We start from the raw sequence: 13,296 nt of genomic DNA, 5'->3' as shown, positions 1-13,296 counted from the left end.
GGAGAGGGCGCCAACAGACTACTAAAGAGATCATCATTACTCAAAGAAAACCCCAAAAACCAATGCATGATAGGAATAAACAGGTAACTTTCTTTGGAGTGGAAGCGGAGAGATCGCACCAGATGCCAATTCTAGATCTTATCACACCTGTGGTCACTGCAGCAGCAGGTGAATCCACTTTGTCCAAAAGGGATCTATTCCATTCAATTGCAAATGATCTAGATAAGACAGAGAACTGCAGCACGGGGACATAGCCGAGTTGGTCAGGTTGAGTGGTGATGAGTTTGCTATTTGGATGAATAAAGAAAGTCAAAAGTGTGAAAGATAAAAAACAAAAGGAGGAAGTGTGAAAAGTGAATGGGCCAAATTGAGGTGCATATGAAGACGTATGCTTTCTTCCAATTCATTAAATCGGGCTAATATGAATCAGGTGAATTGAGTTCTGCTTTTGGAAACTGGGTTAAGAAGGGGTGCACCGTTCCTGGAGGTACTGCAATACCAGGTCAATGCGTGGAGTGGACAGAGCAAGCTCTTTTTCCATCTCCCTGTTCTAAAAATCCATTTAATATATGGTCCCCAGATAGGGGACGTATCAGATATTAAACTGATAAGAACAGATACTACACTTGATCTTAGCCAAAAGGCCGAGAAGCGATAACCAGAATTGGTTTGGGCCTCGAGTGGCACCCTGGCCTATGCCGGACACATCTTAGGGAGAGAGAGCGAGAGGGAGACAAACCCACGCCTACACAAGACATTTTGTCACCCAAGCCAACCCTTGAAAAGGCTGCTTTGCAGAGCAAAAACAAGAAGAATGGTGCGTTTTGCAGCCGCCGCCCACTGCAATGAATCTGAATAACTCCTCCTTTAGGGCGCAAGCAACTCCCCTCCCCCTTGCAGTCTTTCCAATTCACGATACAAAAAGACGGACAGGACAGGTTGCCTGACTTTCCGTCACTGCCACCCTTTGCCATCCTTACCCGTAGAAAGCCCTTTCATCATCCCCAAACCCTAATCTTTTCCCTTTCCTTCCCAGCCCCCAAACCCTGCCCTCTGTACCTTTCTCACCACCCGCTTCCCTTCTCCTGTCATCCCCCTACCACCCGGGAAAAAAAGAGATTGCCTCCTCCTTCCACTAGCCCACCCTCCCACCCAAAGAACAACTTCTTCTGCGCAGCTTGTTTTCTAGGCAGCAGCGCTATTGTGATGTCATCGGGGGGCATTGTGACAAGCCGCCAGTGTTCCGTCTCTTCATGTTGTGCACAGTTCAAACGGAAAATACATCAACAGGCAGACTACAGAAAAGCTTACTATCAAAGGTTAGAGGGGGGCTTTCTCAGAGGGCTTTTTACAGTTTTTCTATTCCCAATTAGCCGTTTAAGTGTACTTATTGAAAGTAGTAATTCTTTCATAGGCCGCCCTTTCTTAGTATTTGACGTTCCTTATATTGCGGTATGAGGCTTCGCAGTAGGTTGCAAACATTCATCACCCATGACTGTCCCCAATTGAGCTCAGAAGCTCAATGTCTATCATGACCTCTCTTTTAGAATGTCCAAGAGCAAGCAAACTATTCCTCCAGGAGAGGGCGCCAACAGACTACTAAAGAGATCATCATTACTCAAAGAAAACCCCAAAAACCAATGCATGATAGGAATAAACAGGTAACTTTCTTTGGAGTGGAAGCGGAGAGATCGCACCAGATGCCAATTCTAGATCTTATCACACCTGTGGTCACTGCAGCAGCAGGTGAATCCACTTTGTCCAAAAGGGATCTATTCCATTCAATTGCAAATGATCTAGATAAGACAGAGAACTGCAGCACGGGGACATAGCCGAGTTGGTCAGGTTGAGTGGTGATGAGTTTGCTATTTGGATGAATAAAGAAAGTCAAAAGTGTGAAAGATAAAAAACAAAAGGAGGAAGTGTGAAAAGTGAATGGGCCAAATTGAGGTGCATATGAAGACGTATGCTTTCTTCCAATTCATTAAATCGGGCTAATATGAATCAGGTGAATTGAGTTCTGCTTTTGGAAACTGGGTTAAGAAGGGGTGCACCGTTCCTGGAGGTACTGCAATACCAGGTCAATGCGTGGAGTGGACAGAGCAAGCTCTTTTTCCATCTCCCTGTTCTAAAAATCCATTTAATATATGGTCCCCAGATAGGGGACGTATCAGATATTAAACTGATAAGAACAGATACTACACTTGATCTTAGCCAAAAGGCCGAGAAGCGATAACCAGAATTGGTTTGGGCCTCGAGTGGCACCCTGGCCTATGCCGGACACATCTTAGGGAGAGAGAGCGAGAGGGAGACAAACCCACGCCTACACAAGACATTTTGTCACCCAAGCCAACCCTTGAAAAGGCTGCTTTGCAGAGCAAAAACAAGAAGAATGGTGCGTTTTGCAGCCGCCGCCCACTGCAATGAATCTGAATAACTCCTCCTTTAGGGCGCAAGCAACTCCCCTCCCCCTTGCAGTCTTTCCAATTCACGATACAAAAAGACGGACAGGACAGGTTGCCTGACTTTCCGTCACTGCCACCCTTTGCCATCCTTACCCGTAGAAAGCCCTTTCATCATCCCCAAACCCTAATCTTTTCCCTTTCCTTCCCAGCCCCCAAACCCTGCCCTCTGTACCTTTCTCACCACCCGCTTCCCTTCTCCTGTCATCCCCCTACCACCCGGGAAAAAAAGAGATTGCCCCCTCCTTCCACTAGCCCACCCTCCCACCCAAAGAACAACTTCTTCTGCGCAGCTTGTTTTCTAGGCAGCAGCGCTATTGTGATGTCATCGGGGGGCATTGTGACAAGCCGCCAGTGTTCCGTCTCTTCATGTTGTGCACAGTTCAAACGGAAAATACATCAACAGGCAGACTACAGAAAAGCTTACTATCAAAGGTTAGAGGGGGGCTTTCTCAGAGGGCTTTTTACAGTTTTTCTATTCCCAATTAGCCGTTTAAGTGTACTTATTGAAAGTAGTAATTCTTTCATAGGCCGCCCTTTCTTAGTATTTGACGTTCCTTATATTGCGGTATGAGGCTTCGCAGTAGGTTGCAAACATTCATCACCCATGACTGTCCCCAATTGAGCTCAGAAGCTCAATGTCTATCATGACCTCTCTTTTAGAATGTCCAAGAGCAAGCAAACTATTCCTCCAGGAGAGGGCGCCAACAGACTACTAAAGAGATCATCATTACTCAAAGAAAACCCCAAAAACCAATGCATGATAGGAATAAACAGGTAACTTTCTTTGGAGTGGAAGCGGAGAGATCGCACCAGATGCCAATTCTAGATCTTATCACACCTGTGGTCACTGCAGCAGCAGGTGAATCCACTTTGTCCAAAAGGGATCTATTCCATTCAATTGCAAATGATCTAGATAAGACAGAGAACTGCAGCACGGGGACATAGCCGAGTTGGTCAGGTTGAGTGGTGATGAGTTTGCTATTTGGATGAATAAAGAAAGTCAAAAGTGTGAAAGATAAAAAACAAAAGGAGGAAGTGTGAAAAGTGAATGGGCCAAATTGAGGTGCATATGAAGACGTATGCTTTCTTCCAATTCATTAAATCGGGCTAATATGAATCAGGTGAATTGAGTTCTGCTTTTGGAAACTGGGTTAAGAAGGGGTGCACCGTTCCTGGAGGTACTGCAATACCAGGTCAATGCGTGGAGTGGACAGAGCAAGCTCTTTTTCCATCTCCCTGTTCTAAAAATCCATTTAATATATGGTCCCCAGATAGGGGACGTATCAGATATTAAACTGATAAGAACAGATACTACACTTGATCTTAGCCAAAAGGCCGAGAAGCGATAACCAGAATTGGTTTGGGCCTCGAGTGGCACCCTGGCCTATGCCGGACACATCTTAGGGAGAGAGAGCGAGAGGGAGACAAACCCACGCCTACACAAGACATTTTGTCACCCAAGCCAACCCTTGAAAAGGCTGCTTTGCAGAGCAAAAACAAGAAGAATGGTGCGTTTTGCAGCCGCCGCCCACTGCAATGAATCTGAATAACTCCTCCTTTAGGGCGCAAGCAACTCCCCTCCCCCTTGCAGTCTTTCCAATTCACGATACAAAAAGACGGACAGGACAGGTTGCCTGACTTTCCGTCACTGCCACCCTTTGCCATCCTTACCCGTAGAAAGCCCTTTCATCATCCCCAAACCCTAATCTTTTCCCTTTCCTTCCCAGCCCCCAAACCCTGCCCTCTGTACCTTTCTCACCACCCGCTTCCCTTCTCCTGTCATCCCCCTACCACCCGGGAAAAAAAGAGATTGCCCCCTCCTTCCACTAGCCCACCCTCCCACCCAAAGAACAACTTCTTCTGCGCAGCTTGTTTTCTAGGCAGCAGCGCTATTGTGATGTCATCGGGGGGCATTGTGACAAGCCGCCAGTGTTCCGTCTCTTCATGTTGTGCACAGTTCAAACGGAAAATACATCAACAGGCAGACTACAGAAAAGCTTACTATCAAAGGTTAGAGGGGGGCTTTCTCAGAGGGCTTTTTACAGTTTTTCTATTCCCAATTAGCCGTTTAAGTGTACTTATTGAAAGTAGTAATTCTTTCATAGGCCGCCCTTTCTTAGTATTTGACGTTCCTTATATTGCGGTATGAGGCTTCGCAGTAGGTTGCAAACATTCATCACCCATGACTGTCCCCAATTGAGCTCAGAAGCTCAATGTCTATCATGACCTCTCTTTTAGAATGTCCAAGAGCAAGCAAACTATTCCTCCAGGAGAGGGCGCCAACAGACTACTAAAGAGATCATCATTACTCAAAGAAAACCCCAAAAACCAATGCATGATAGGAATAAACAGGTAACTTTCTTTGGAGTGGAAGCGGAGAGATCGCACCAGATGCCAATTCTAGATCTTATCACACCTGTGGTCACTGCAGCAGCAGGTGAATCCACTTTGTCCAAAAGGGATCTATTCCATTCAATTGCAAATGATCTAGATAAGACAGAGAACTGCAGCACGGGGACATAGCCGAGTTGGTCAGGTTGAGTGGTGATGAGTTTGCTATTTGGATGAATAAAGAAAGTCAAAAGTGTGAAAGATAAAAAACAAAAGGAGGAAGTGTGAAAAGTGAATGGGCCAAATTGAGGTGCATATGAAGACGTATGCTTTCTTCCAATTCATTAAATCGGGCTAATATGAATCAGGTGAATTGAGTTCTGCTTTTGGAAACTGGGTTAAGAAGGGGTGCACCGGTCCTGGAGGTACTGCAATACCAGGTCAATGCGTGGAGTGGACAGAGCAAGCTCTTTTTCCATCTCCCTGTTCTAAAAATCCATTTAATATATGGTCCCCAGATAGGGGACGTATCAGATATTAAACTGATAAGAACAGATACTACACTTGATCTTAGCCAAAAGGCCGAGAAGCGATAACCAGAATTGGTTTGGGCCTCGAGTGGCACCCTGGCCTATGCCGGACACATCTTAGGGAGAGAGAGCGAGAGGGAGACAAACCCACGCCTACACAAGACATTTTGTCACCCAAGCCAACCCTTGAAAAGGCTGCTTTGCAGAGCAAAAACAAGAAGAATGGTGCGTTTTGCAGCCGCCGCCCACTGCAATGAATCTGAATAACTCCTCCTTTAGGGCGCAAGCAACTCCCCTCCCCCTTGCAGTCTTTCCAATTCACGATACAAAAAGACGGACAGGACAGGTTGCCTGACTTTCCGTCACTGCCACCCTTTGCCATCCTTACCCGTAGAAAGCCCTTTCATCATCCCCAAACCCTAATCTTTTCCCTTTCCTTCCCAGCCCCCAAACCCTGCCCTCTGTACCTTTCTCACCACCCGCTTCCCTTCTCCTGTCATCCCCCTACCACCCGGGAAAAAAAGAGATTGCCCCCTCCTTCCACTAGCCCACCCTCCCACCCAAAGAACAACTTCTTCTGCGCAGCTTGTTTTCTAGGCAGCAGCGCTATTGTGATGTCATCGGGGGGCATTGTGACAAGCCGCCAGTGTTCCGTCTCTTCATGTTGTGCACAGTTCAAACGGAAAATACATCAACAGGCAGACTACAGAAAAGCTTACTATCAAAGGTTAGAGGGGGGCTTTCTCAGAGGGCTTTTTACAGTTTTTCTATTCCCAATTAGCCGTTTAAGTGTACTTATTGAAAGTAGTAATTCTTTCATAGGCCGCCCTTTCTTAGTATTTGACGTTCCTTATATTGCGGTATGAGGCTTCGCAGTAGGTTGCAAACATTCATCACCCATGACTGTCCCCAATTGAGCTCAGAAGCTCAATGTCTATCATGACCTCTCTTTTAGAATGTCCAAGAGCAAGCAAACTATTCCTCCAGGAGAGGGCGCCAACAGACTACTAAAGAGATCATCATTACTCAAAGAAAACCCCAAAAACCAATGCATGATAGGAATAAACAGGTAACTTTCTTTGGAGTGGAAGCGGAGAGATCGCACCAGATGCCAATTCTAGATCTTATCACACCTGTGGTCACTGCAGCAGCAGGTGAATCCACTTTGTCCAAAAGGGATCTATTCCATTCAATTGCAAATGATCTAGATAAGACAGAGAACTGCAGCACGGGGACATAGCCGAGTTGGTCAGGTTGAGTGGTGATGAGTTTGCTATTTGGATGAATAAAGAAAGTCAAAAGTGTGAAAGATAAAAAACAAAAGGAGGAAGTGTGAAAAGTGAATGGGCCAAATTGAGGTGCATATGAAGACGTATGCTTTCTTCCAATTCATTAAATCGGGCTAATATGAATCAGGTGAATTGAGTTCTGCTTTTGGAAACTGGGTTAAGAAGGGGTGCACCGTTCCTGGAGGTACTGCAATACCAGGTCAATGCGTGGAGTGGACAGAGCAAGCTCTTTTTCCATCTCCCTGTTCTAAAAATCCATTTAATATATGGTCCCCAGATAGGGGACGTATCAGATATTAAACTGATAAGAACAGATACTACACTTGATCTTAGCCAAAAGGCCGAGAAGCGATAACCAGAATTGGTTTGGGCCTCGAGTGGCACCCTGGCCTATGCCGGACACATCTTAGGGAGAGAGAGCGAGAGGGAGACAAACCCACGCCTACACAAGACATTTTGTCACCCAAGCCAACCCTTGAAAAGGCTGCTTTGCAGAGCAAAAACAAGAAGAATGGTGCGTTTTGCAGCCGCCGCCCACTGCAATGAATCTGAATAACTCCTCCTTTAGGGCGCAAGCAACTCCCCTCCCCCTTGCAGTCTTTCCAATTCACGATACAAAAAGACGGACAGGACAGGTTGCCTGACTTTCCGTCACTGCCACCCTTTGCCATCCTTACCCGTAGAAAGCCCTTTCATCATCCCCAAACCCTAATCTTTTCCCTTTCCTTCCCAGCCCCCAAACCCTGCCCTCTGTACCTTTCTCACCACCCGCTTCCCTTCTCCTGTCATCCCCCTACCACCCGGGAAAAAAAGAGATTGCCCCCTCCTTCCACTAGCCCACCCTCCCACCCAAAGAACAACTTCTTCTGCGCAGCTTGTTTTCTAGGCAGCAGCGCTATTGTGATGTCATCGGGGGGCATTGTGACAAGCCGCCAGTGTTCCGTCTCTTCATGTTGTGCACAGTTCAAACGGAAAATACATCAACAGGCAGACTACAGAAAAGCTTACTATCAAAGGTTAGAGGGGGGCTTTCTCAGAGGGCTTTTTACAGTTTTTCTATTCCCAATTAGCCGTTTAAGTGTACTTATTGAAAGTAGTAATTCTTTCATAGGCCGCCCTTTCTTAGTATTTGACGTTCCTTATATTGCGGTATGAGGCTTCGCAGTAGGTTGCAAACATTCATCACCCATGACTGTCCCCAATTGAGCTCAGAAGCTCAATGTCTATCATGACCTCTCTTTTAGAATGTCCAAGAGCAAGCAAACTATTCCTCCAGGAGAGGGCGCCAACAGACTACTAAAGAGATCATCATTACTCAAAGAAAACCCCAAAAACCAATGCATGATAGGAATAAACAGGTAACTTTCTTTGGAGTGGAAGCGGAGAGATCGCACCAGATGCCAATTCTAGATCTTATCACACCTGTGGTCACTGCAGCAGCAGGTGAATCCACTTTGTCCAAAAGGGATCTATTCCATTCAATTGCAAATGATCTAGATAAGACAGAGAACTGCAGCACGGGGACATAGCCGAGTTGGTCAGGTTGAGTGGTGATGAGTTTGCTATTTGGATGAATAAAGAAAGTCAAAAGTGTGAAAGATAAAAAACAAAAGGAGGAAGTGTGAAAAGTGAATGGGCCAAATTGAGGTGCATATGAAGACGTATGCTTTCTTCCAATTCATTAAATCGGGCTAATATGAATCAGGTGAATTGAGTTCTGCTTTTGGAAACTGGGTTAAGAAGGGGTGCACCGTTCCTGGAGGTACTGCAATACCAGGTCAATGCGTGGAGTGGACAGAGCAAGCTCTTTTTCCATCTCCCTGTTCTAAAAATCCATTTAATATATGGTCCCCAGATAGGGGACGTATCAGATATTAAACTGATAAGAACAGATACTACACTTGATCTTAGCCAAAAGGCCGAGAAGCGATAACCAGAATTGGTTTGGGCCTCGAGTGGCACCCTGGCCTATGCCGGACACATCTTAGGGAGAGAGAGCGAGAGGGAGACAAACCCACGCCTACACAAGACATTTTGTCACCCAAGCCAACCCTTGAAAAGGCTGCTTTGCAGAGCAAAAACAAGAAGAATGGTGCGTTTTGCAGCCGCCGCCCACTGCAATGAATCTGAATAACTCCTCCTTTAGGGCGCAAGCAACTCCCCTCCCCCTTGCAGTCTTTCCAATTCACGATACAAAAAGACGGACAGGACAGGTTGCCTGACTTTCCGTCACTGCCACCCTTTGCCATCCTTACCCGTAGAAAGCCCTTTCATCATCCCCAAACCCTAATCTTTTCCCTTTCCTTCCCAGCCCCCAAACCCTGCCCTCTGTACCTTTCTCACCACCCGCTTCCCTTCTCCTGTCATCCCCCTACCACCCGGGAAAAAAAAAGATTGCCCCCTCCTTCCACTAGCCCACCCTCCCACCCAAAGAACAACTTCTTCTGCACAGCTTGTTTTCTAGGCAGCAGCGCTATTGTGATGTCATCGGGGGGCATTGTGACAAGCCGCCAGTGTTCCGTCTCTTCATGTTGTGCACAGTTCAAACGGAAAATACATCAACAGGCAGACTACAGAAAAGCTTACTATCAAAGGTTAGAGGGGGGCTTTCTCAGAGGGCTTTTTACAGTTTTTCTATTCCCAATTAGCCGTTTAAGTGTACTTATTGAAAGTAGTAATTCTTTCATAGGCCGCCCTTTCTTAGTATTTGACGTTCCTTATATTGCGGTATGAGGCTTCGCAGTAGGTTGCAAACATTCATCACCCATGACTGTCCCCAATTGAGCTCAGAAGCTCAATGTCTATCATGACCTCTCTTTTAGAATGTCCAAGAGCAAGCAAACTATTCCTCCAGGAGAGGGCGCCAACAGACTACTAAAGAGATCATCATTACTCAAAGAAAACCCCAAAAACCAATGCATGATAGGAATAAACAGGTAACTTTCTTTGGAGTGGAAGCGGAGAGATCGCACCAGATGCCAATTCTAGATCTTATCACACCTGTGGTCACTGCAGCAGCAGGTGAATCCACTTTGTCCAAAAGGGATCTATTCCATTCAATTGCAAATGATCTAGATAAGACAGAGAACTGCAGCACGGGGACATAGCCGAGTTGGTCAGGTTGAGTGGTGATGAGTTTGCTATTTGGATGAATAAAGAAAGTCAAAAGTGTGAAAGATAAAAAACAAAAGGAGGAAGTGTGAAAAGTGAATGGGCCAAATTGAGGTGCATATGAAGACGTATGCTTTCTTCCAATTCATTAAATCGGGCTAATATGAATCAGGTGAATTGAGTTCTGCTTTTGGAAACTGGGTTAAGAAGGGGTGCACCGTTCCTGGAGGTACTGCAATACCAGGTCAATGCGTGGAGTGGACAGAGCAAGCTCTTTTTCCATCTCCCTGTTCTAAAAATCCATTTAATATATGGTCCCCAGATAGGGGACGTATCAGATATTAAACTGATAAGAACAGATACTACACTTGATCTTAGCCAAAAGGCCGAGAAGCGATAACCAGAATTGGTTTGGGCCTCGAGTGGCACCCTGGCCTATGCCGGACACATCTTAGGGAGAGAGAGCGAGAGGGAGACAAACCCACGCCTACACAAGACATTTTGTCACCCAAGCCAACCCTTGAAAAGGCTGCTTTGCAGAGCAAAAACAAGAAGAATGGTGCGTTTTGCAGCCGCCGCCCACTGCAATGAATCTGAATAACTCCTCCTTTAGGGCGCAAGCAACTCCCCTCCCCCTTGCAGTCTTTCCAATTCACGATACAAAAAGACGGACAGGACAGGTTGCCTGACTTTCCGTCACTGCCACCCTTTGCCATCCTTACCCGTAGAAAGCCCTTTCATCATCCCCAAACCCTAATCTTTTCCCTTTCCTTCCCAGCCCCCAAACCCTGCCCTCTGTACCTTTCTCACCACCCGCTTCCCTTCTCCTGTCATCCCCCTACCACCCGGGAAAAAAAGAGATTGCCCCCTCCTTCCACTAGCCCACCCTCCCACCCAAAGAACAACTTCTTCTGCGCAGCTTGTTTTCTAGGCAGCAGCGCTATTGTGATGTCATCGGGGGGCATTGTGACAAGCCGCCAGTGTTCCGTCTCTTCATGTTGTGCACAGTTCAAACGGAAAATACATCAACAGGCAGACTACAGAAAAGCTTACTATCAAAGGTTAGAGGGGGGCTTTCTCAGAGGGCTTTTTACAGTTTTTCTATTCCCAATTAGCCGTTTAAGTGTACTTATTGAAAGTAGTAATTCTTTCATAGGCCGCCCTTTCTTAGTATTTGACGTTCCTTATATTGCGGTATGAGGCTTCGCAGTAGGTTGCAAACATTCATCACCCATGACTGTCCCCAATTGAGCTCAGAAGCTCAATGTCTATCATGACCTCTCTTTTAGAATGTCCAAGAGCAAGCAAACTATTCCTCCAGGAGAGGGCGCCAACAGACTACTAAAGAGATCATCATTACTCAAAGAAAACCCCAAAAACCAATGCATGATAGGAATAAACAGGTAACTTTCTTTGGAGTGGAAGCGGAGAGATCGCACCAGATGCCAATTCTAGATCTTATCACACCTGTGGTCACTGCAGCAGCAGGTGAATCCACTTTGTCCAAAAGGGATCTATTCCATTCAATTGCAAATGATCTAGATAAGACAGAGAACTGCAGCACGGGGACATAGCCGAGTTGGTCAGGTTGAGTGGTGATGAGTTTGCTATTTGGATGAATAAAGAAAGTCAAAAGTGTGAAAGATAAAAAACAAAAGGAGGAAGTGTGAAAAGTGAATGGGCCAAATTGAGGTGCATATGAAGACGTATGCTTTCTTCCAATTCATTAAATCGGGCTAATATGAATCAGGTGAATTGAGTTCTGCTTTTGGAAACTGGGTTAAGAAGGGGTGCACCGTTCCTGGAGGTACTGCAATACCAGGTCAATGCGTGGAGTGGACAGAGCAAGCTCTTTTTCCATCTCCCTGTTCTAAAAATCCATTTAATATATGGTCCCCAGATAGGGGACGTATCAGATATTAAACTGATAAGAACAGATACTACACTTGATCTTAGCCAAAAGGCCGAGAAGCGATAACCAGAATTGGTTTGGGCCTCGAGTGGCACCCTGGCCTATGCCGGACACATCTTAGGGAGAGAGAGCGAGAGGGAGACAAACCCACGCCTACACAAGACATTTTGTCACCCAAGCCAACCCTTGAAAAGGCTGCTTTGCAGAGCAAAAACAAGAAGAATGGTGCGTTTTGCAGCCGCCGCCCACTGCAATGAATCTGAATAACTCCTCCTTTAGGGCGCAAGCAACTCCCCTCCCCCTTGCAGTCTTTCCAATTCACGATACAAAAAGACGGACAGGACAGGTTGCCTGACTTTCCGTCACTGCCACCCTTTGCCATCCTTACCCGTAGAAAGCCCTTTCATCATCCCCAAACCCTAATCTTTTCCCTTTCCTTCCCAGCCCCCAAACCCTGCCCTCTGTACCTTTCTCACCACCCGCTTCCCTTCTCCTGTCATCCCCCTACCACCCGGGAAAAAAAGAGATTGCCCCCTCCTTCCACTAGCCCACCCTCCCACCCAAAGAACAACTTCTTCTGCGCAGCTTGTTTTCTAGGCAGCAGCGCTATTGTGATGTCATCGGGGGGCATTGTGACAAGCCGCCAGTGTTCCGTCTCTTCATGTTGTGCACAGTTCAAACGGAAAATACATCAACAGGCAGACTACAGAAAAGCTTACTATCAAAGGTTAGAGGGGGGCTTTCTCAGAGGGCTTTTTACAGTTTTTCTATTCCCAATTAGCCGTTTAAGTGTACTTATTGAAAGTAGTAATTCTTTCATAGGCCGCCCTTTCTTAGTATTTGACGTTCCTTATATTGCGGTATGAGGCTTCGCAGTAGGTTGCAAACATTCATCACCCATGACTGTCCCCAATTGAGCTCAGAAGCTCAATGTCTATCATGACCTCTCTTTTAGAATGTCCAAGAGCAAGCAAACTATTCCTCCAGGAGAGGGCGCCAACAGACTACTAAAGAGATCATCATTACTCAAAGAAAACCCCAAAAACCAATGCATGATAGGAATAAACAGGTAACTTTCTTTGGAGTGGAAGCGGAGAGATCGCACCAGATGCCAATTCTAGATCTTATCACACCTGTGGTCACTGCAGCAGCAGGTGAATCCACTTTGTCCAAAAGGGATCTATTCCATTCAATTGCAAATGATCTAGATAAGACAGAGAACTGCAGCACGGGGACATAGCCGAGTTGGTCAGGTTGAGTGGTGATGAGTTTGCTATTTGGATGAATAAAGAAAGTCAAAAGTGTGAAAGATAAAAAACAAAAGGAGGAAGTGTGAAAAGTGAATGGGCCAAATTGAGGTGCATATGAAGACGTATGCTTTCTTCCAATTCATTAAATCGGGCTAATATGAATCAGGTGAATTGAGTTCTGCTTTTGGAAACTGGGTTAAGAAGGGGTGCACCGTTCCTGGAGGTACTGCAATACCAGGTCAATGCGTGGAGTGGACAGAGCAAGCTCTTTTTCCATCTCCCTGTTCTAAAAATCCATTTAATATATGGTCCCCAGATAGGGGACGTATCAGATATTAAACTGATAAGAACAGATACTACACTTGATCTTAGCCAAAAGGCCGAGAAGCGATAACCAGAATTGGTTTG

General features: G+C 46.0%; 9 non-coding genes across 9 annotated transcripts; all 9 read right to left on the bottom strand.

Annotated features, from left to right (window-relative positions):
- Positions 1-465: 465 nt before the first annotated feature.
- On the bottom strand, positions 466-656 carry LOC142267020 (U2 spliceosomal RNA). The gene has a single exon (XR_012732979.1). It is a non-coding gene; the product is annotated as a U2 spliceosomal RNA (small nuclear RNA).
- Positions 657-2,043: 1,387 nt separating this feature from the next.
- On the bottom strand, positions 2,044-2,234 carry LOC142267018 (U2 spliceosomal RNA). Its single transcript, XR_012732977.1, has one exon. It is a non-coding gene; the product is annotated as a U2 spliceosomal RNA (small nuclear RNA).
- Positions 2,235-3,621: 1,387 nt separating this feature from the next.
- LOC142267017 (U2 spliceosomal RNA) lies at positions 3,622-3,812 on the bottom strand. The gene has a single exon (XR_012732976.1). It is a non-coding gene; the product is annotated as a U2 spliceosomal RNA (small nuclear RNA).
- A 1,387-nt stretch (positions 3,813-5,199) lies between these two features.
- On the bottom strand, positions 5,200-5,390 carry LOC142266975 (U2 spliceosomal RNA). The gene has a single exon (XR_012732940.1). It is a non-coding gene; the product is annotated as a U2 spliceosomal RNA (small nuclear RNA).
- A 1,387-nt stretch (positions 5,391-6,777) lies between these two features.
- On the bottom strand, positions 6,778-6,968 carry LOC142267016 (U2 spliceosomal RNA). Its single transcript, XR_012732975.1, has one exon. It is a non-coding gene; the product is annotated as a U2 spliceosomal RNA (small nuclear RNA).
- A 1,387-nt stretch (positions 6,969-8,355) lies between these two features.
- Positions 8,356-8,546, bottom strand: LOC142267015 (U2 spliceosomal RNA). Its single transcript, XR_012732974.1, has one exon. It is a non-coding gene; the product is annotated as a U2 spliceosomal RNA (small nuclear RNA).
- Positions 8,547-9,933: 1,387 nt separating this feature from the next.
- Positions 9,934-10,124, bottom strand: LOC142267014 (U2 spliceosomal RNA). The gene has a single exon (XR_012732973.1). It is a non-coding gene; the product is annotated as a U2 spliceosomal RNA (small nuclear RNA).
- A 1,387-nt stretch (positions 10,125-11,511) lies between these two features.
- On the bottom strand, positions 11,512-11,702 carry LOC142267013 (U2 spliceosomal RNA). Its single transcript, XR_012732972.1, has one exon. It is a non-coding gene; the product is annotated as a U2 spliceosomal RNA (small nuclear RNA).
- Positions 11,703-13,089: 1,387 nt separating this feature from the next.
- On the bottom strand, positions 13,090-13,280 carry LOC142267012 (U2 spliceosomal RNA). The gene has a single exon (XR_012732971.1). It is a non-coding gene; the product is annotated as a U2 spliceosomal RNA (small nuclear RNA).
- Between the last annotated feature and the right edge of the window lie 16 nt (positions 13,281-13,296).

This window comes from Anomaloglossus baeobatrachus, unplaced genomic scaffold, assembly GCF_048569485.1.
Source record: "Anomaloglossus baeobatrachus isolate aAnoBae1 unplaced genomic scaffold, aAnoBae1.hap1 Scaffold_2933, whole genome shotgun sequence".
Taxonomy (NCBI): Eukaryota; Metazoa; Chordata; class Amphibia; order Anura; family Aromobatidae; genus Anomaloglossus; species Anomaloglossus baeobatrachus.
Note: the sequence above shows the minus strand (reverse complement) of the source record. Positions and strands in the feature narration are given on the sequence as shown.